Source organism: Myiozetetes cayanensis, unplaced genomic scaffold, assembly GCF_022539395.1.
Source record: "Myiozetetes cayanensis isolate MyiCay16 unplaced genomic scaffold, myiCay2020 scf1, whole genome shotgun sequence".
Classification (NCBI taxonomy): domain Eukaryota; kingdom Metazoa; phylum Chordata; class Aves; order Passeriformes; family Tyrannidae; genus Myiozetetes; species Myiozetetes cayanensis.
This window is the reverse complement of record NW_026086604.1, coordinates 78,211,733-78,217,732: the sequence shown is the minus strand read 5'-3', so window position 1 is coordinate 78,217,732 and position 6,000 is coordinate 78,211,733. Positions and strand designations below refer to the sequence as shown.

The following is a 6,000-nucleotide window of genomic DNA, read 5'->3' as shown; positions in this document are numbered from 1 at the left end:
ATCCCATAAGCTGGCACCTTGTTGTAAATCACAGTAAAGCAGAAACATCTCAGAAAAGATTCTACAATTACAGTCGACCTGTTTGATGTTAATGTGCCAGTGCAGAACCCTGAAGGTTAATAGAGGCACCATGCTTCTCAGAAGCATTCCTAATGTCTCATCCCCTGTGAATTCAGTTGTTTATCTCCATGTGATATCAGGGTTCCAATGCATTCAGGTGATGAAAGATGTAACAGATAGGATTGCAATCTGAAGCATGCCTATATGTTTATGTGGCATATTTGCATTTCAGGTTTTATATGAAATTGTGAAATAATTTCTGATCTATTTATGTAGGTATGACAGAACTTTTAAAGAAGAAAGAATTGATTATTCCTGCTGGGCATACTTACTACACAATTTTTCATTAACTTCCTTGGCTGCTAAGAGCCCAAATGTAGATCAAAGGATATTTTTTTGGAATTCAGACATCTCTCCTCTTTTTCTAGTAATTTATAATTAACAGATAAAATTGATAACTTTATTTTCAAGTCTCCCAGCATCCCCAGCTAAACACATGGTTTCAAAACTAAGTATTCTAATTGATAGATCTAAATTTTCCCAGACAACTTGATTTTTCTTTAAGCCACAATCATATGGTGAGTATCTCTTTGCATCAAACTCTTTTTCTCCAGTCTGAAAGCAATAAAATAATTTATGTTCTAATCACTGATTTTTCTGTTTGGGTCAACTGTTAATTTATTCTGTTAGTTACAGAACTTCTAATTAATCTGGAAGATTCTATGACTATTTAGAATGCAGGGTGAGCTAAGTTTCATTTGAAAAAGAAATCTAATTATTTTCTGAAAGTTAAATCTTGAATTTGCAAGTAAAAGATTGTATGAAGAGCTGAAATGGAAGTTCATGCTAAAATATGAACACTGGTTGTGACACGCTGTGGCTACCCTAACTTAAAGAAGACTTGCAAGATTGGAATGCTTTAAAGTTATCAAATAAAAGTCTTAGAGAAGCTAGAAATGCACTGGAGAAGACATTGAGAAGTTCTGGACAAGCAGCAAAGAGAGGTAGATAAAAGATGGGGCTTTAAACTAATATCATGAAAATGCAAGAAACATTTATTAAAAAAGGAGAAAAAAAAACTAGAACAAGTAAAGAAAACTGTGTTACTGGATTTTTTTATGCATCTTGTTAGACACCTGCTGTTAGGTGTGAATTCTTTCTCTTGCGGTTTAAATACTCACCATGATGTTTCATTCCAATAAGTGACTGATTTCTGTGTGGACTTTATGTTACTTTCCTAAGGAAGCAAATCTATTTTCTTAATCCAGCACATAAGTAACATTTATTTTTACTTCTAATAAAGAAATAGGAAACCTATAACAATTTTAAAATACTTAAAAATTAATTGATCTACTTTGGATATTAGGAAAGTATTTTGTCAAGCATATTTGGAGGGTGGAAGAAAAAAGAAATTAACTTTCCTAAGGAATTTTTTACTTGTTTCTAGATAGCAGGTAATTTTAAAATTTGCAGTTCAAATGTCGTAGATGTGTTTGATGCATTTAGAGTAAAATAAAACCCAACTATTTCTAAAATTTTAGAGAGGAATTAGTTGCTTTAATAGCACCAAGTGTCTAGGAGTCTTTTGAATTCAGGTATGGCAAAACTTCATCTAACATTGCTGTCTAAGAGACCATATAAATTTGATTCTATATTTAAGTTAAACTTATTCATCAGTTACTGGGCTTGTCCGTACATATAGTGAAATCATAGGTAAAGTCATTATCTTAAAAAAAACCTTATTTTTTAAATTGCTTTGGACTGTATTTGTTGAGCTCCAGCCAAGATACTGACATAGATCCCACTCAAACAAGAGTTTAAGTCTGTGCTTAAGTCTAAGCACATACCTTTATCTAATTAAAATTCTAGATGGATGCGGCAGACTTCCAACCTTCAGTCTTAATACAGTTGGAACTCACAATTGGATCAGAAGGAATTATGCTTTCAGTAAGAAAAACATCAGTCCTGAGGGATGGGTGTTTGATGTTATCTCAGAAACAAAGGAAAAGGAAAGCTTTGTCCACATTATAAAAATATTTTTACTCATGAAAAAAACCTTTTCTTTGCTATGAGAAAGTCCAATCATGTATTCTGAAATCCTGTCTATATTGTACTCAGCAATCATCAGAATCCATAAACCCCAAAGTTTCATGAAAGTTATATAAATGGATGCCTGTCATTGTCTCTAACATAAATACTTCCAAAGACCAATGAAAAATTTCTCAGAAGTTTCTTTGTTTCTTAGTGATTTCCTTGCATAGTTTTAATTTGTCTTTCAGGGAGTACAGATGTTATTTTTCACACTGAATTCTGATGAATGTATGGTTGACTGAGAGATGCATATTCTGATCTTTTGCAATATTTTTAGATGACTTAGTATTTAGGTTACCCCTACGTGCTAGATCAGTTGTCCTTAATACACCATTTGAAATGAGAGTCTGTCATGAATAGTGCTGAATAGCAAAGCAGACTTCAAGATTTTCTCAGTTCTACTCTGCTCTGATACTGGTATCCATGTAAGCCTGGATAATCCATCTGCTTATTCATCCCTTCCTGTAAAAGGTAAGAGGCAGTATTATTAACAAGGATTGGGTTATAACATTGTTTTACAATATCATACATAAGAATAATTCTCTCTTTCAAATTTAAGCCCTCCAAAGTATTGTATATGCAAAACTGTAAATAAAGAGTTGAGATGATAGCCAGTACTGCTGTATGGATTTGTCCTAAATTCTCATGAGTCTGCCACAACTGGGTACATGTGTTTTATTTCTGTTATAAGAATTATTAAAAGAGGCTTTTGGTCAATAAACAGTAATGTAGTGGTGTCATCCAGCAGAAAACTTAAATGAAATTTTTGCTTACTGCTAGGCAGAAAATACAATTCCTTACAATAAATATCTTAAAACTTTCTCTCTCTGTGTCCTTTTAATGACACTCACCTAATAAAGATAACATCAAGTATTGGTAGCTATTCAGTAGAATAAAAATCCTGGAATGTATTTACTGTAGAAACTAAAAGTCTCATATAAACTTCAATGAACTAATGAGAAGAGAAGAACCTGTTTAGAAGGCTGGGTCAGCATTACAGTTCTAAGAAAACATTCTCTTATTCTGAAATAGTAGAATTTTGGTTCTTGAATGTTGGGGAATCAGCTCCACTTAAATTTAATTTAATTTTTGTAGGTTTTCTGATGGTTCAATGTGGTTTTAAGATTAATAATTTTAAGCCTACAAGGGCATAAATAAAATATGGTTTTTAATGTTTGACATTTTTTCTTGTCAGCAGAAAAACTATCATGATGAAAAGTAAATAAAATGACTGATTTGTTTAAACTAGTTTTTGAACAGTTAATATTGTTTTATCACAAGTAAGAGTATTTATGTATTTCTGTATCTTTTTTTTTCTTTTGCATGAGGTTAAATAACACTGCTAAAGCAGTTTAATATATAAATTCTGATTGGAATCTGGCATTTAGAGGTGGGCTTTCTTTAATGGTTGAAATTTCAATGTTTCACATTTCAAGCTTTAATTTTTCTTTAAGCTTTCCAAATTGAATTATTTGAAAAGTGCTATTAATGCCTAGCAGCAAGTTTAACTCTACCTAATCAAGTACAGACATACAAAAACTTAACTAGGAGATAAAATAAGAACACTTACATTAAGAAAAAATAAAAAATGAAAGTGAAATGAAATAATGGACAAAGATTTAAAGTCACTCTCTGGAAAGGGAAAGGAACAGAGAAACCCAAAAGGTGTTGCCGATCTATAAATAAGCAATTAAATTTATTGGCTATAGCAGAAGAACTTACATGTTCGCTCGTGTGAATACAGGCTACACAATCTGGCCTTCAAAGACTATTTCTGAATAAAGAATTCAGCAACATAAAGCACTACTGTTTTGCAAGATAAAAAGAACTAAACTTTGAATGAACTTAAGGGACTTCTTTTTTTTTTTTTCAAACAGTGGCAGTTTTGTACCAGTTATACATCTAGAAAAAAAAAAAAGAAAGTCAAACATTTTTGGTGATGATCATCATGGAGAGAAAACTTCTTTTATAAAGTATTATTTTTAACAGTTATTTTGAAATCCACCTCCTTCTTGCCCCATCCCATCTTTGACCTTGTCAGTTTTAATAGGTTTAAACTTTTATTCAGCTGTCACATTCTTGCTATCATTTTCCTTACTAAAAAAGTTACCATCTGTCTGAACCAACAATATTTTCATTGTTAAGGCATCTTCTCCCACAACATATGTCTTCAATTTCTAATGTGAATCAGAATTCTTGGAGAATGTTGTCAACGATCATGCAACCAATCTGATTGAATCAGCCTTGACATTTTGCCAATTAAACTGTGCACTTTAAAGAAAATTATAAATAGCACTTACTTTGTTATGAGGTTCAGTATGGCTCACCAGTATAATGAAACATAGAATTTCCTTCATTTTTTTGGAGATTCATGTAATAACAAGAATTTCAGTTTTGTGGTCTAATTATTAAATTACTTTTGTAGTAGTTTACTTCTATGCAGTAGTTTTTTTTTAAAAAAATTGGATACTTTTAGAGGGTTTTTTCAGTATCTAAATTATCAAATTAATTAAATTAATAAAACATATGCTTACATAATTCTGGAAGCATGACATAGTATAAAAAAATGTTCAGGTCATGGAATCTATGACAAATTATAGTGTTGTCTACTTCTTGCACTCTAATTCCTGATTCTAAAGTACTCACAGACTCTTACTACATTCACAGATGTGATAATTTGACATTTTTTCCTCACTAAGAGAATTTCCAAAATATATATTACCATTTTAAACCAAAAACTTTTAAGGACTTGAGAGGAAGTGGAAGAGAATGGAAAGTACAAATGTGGATGGAAAGAATTTTTGATAAGATTTACTTCTGAGAGCATATTATCAGGAAAACTGGTTTCATCTGGAAGAAATTAGGAACCTTTGGAAACTTCAGTATTACTGCCAATATATAACATATTCTGCGCTAGCTTTTTTTCATAGACGTTTGAACAGTTTAATCCTGCAAGATACTGTATGTCTTGTCTCTTCCATATGCAAAGTTTTCCAATAAGGCTAGTCAAACATTTTCCAGCAGAGCTATTCTTCAGTGTAAAATTATGTTTCTACCACACAGATTTCTTCCTAAGAAAAAATCTGCTTTTCAGAATATTTCTTTGGGAGTTTTTGTCCTTAAAAGCTAGATAGTCCAATCTTAATAAATCTCAAATGTCAAAGAAAAGGTAATGTATTACTGCTTAATAACTCGTTTGTTTGTTTGTTTTCCAGTTTTCATGTATAGTTACATCATATGTAACTGTTTATGTGTGTGACATTACATATACATGCCGCACCACATGCAGACATCACATTGTCTGGATGTGCATGCAACGGGATGCCAGATTCAATGTGCTCCCCTTAGTATACAGAAAGAAATATAAAAGGACTTTACTCACACTAAAAACCTGAATTTCTATGTGTGAAGTGTTAATTGTTGGCAAAGGCTAATCCAATCTTCTTCACTCAGAGTGGGAAAGAAGAACTATTGCTCTAGGCAGCTGATAATTTCTCTGTGAAGCCTTCCACAGGATGAACATCAGAACTGAGACAACTGACTTGATGAAGCTATTCTTTAAATCTGAGCTCTGTTCTCCTCCCAGTTTTTAAGCTACTTTGGACAGTTCTGTTACCTATTCTGTGTAGTTCAATAAGGAGTAGGTGGAGCTGCTGATTTTGCATTTAAGAAGGAGCTATTTGCCTGCAAAAAGGGCAAACATCACTGACTATGCAGCAAAGGTTCTATGTACACCCCCTGGGAATGAACCCATATCTTGCAGAATATATGCATATACATTTGCAGTGAGGAAGCCTTGAGTAGGGCCATGGAAAAACACCACAAAATTGTCTTATATTTTCAACAATA

At 32.3% G+C, this 6,000-nt stretch overlaps 1 long non-coding RNA gene across 1 annotated transcript in view; it reads left to right on the top strand.

The window, feature by feature from the left end:
- The first annotated feature begins 2,485 nt into the window (after positions 1–2,485).
- LOC126641366 (uncharacterized) overlaps positions 2,486–6,000 on the top strand; it is a 90,708-nt gene continuing 87,193 nt past the window's right edge. The window contains exon 1 of the long non-coding RNA XR_007629240.1: positions 2,486–2,622. This is a non-coding gene — a long non-coding RNA (uncharacterized LOC126641366). The remainder of the gene's footprint in view (positions 2,623–6,000) is intronic.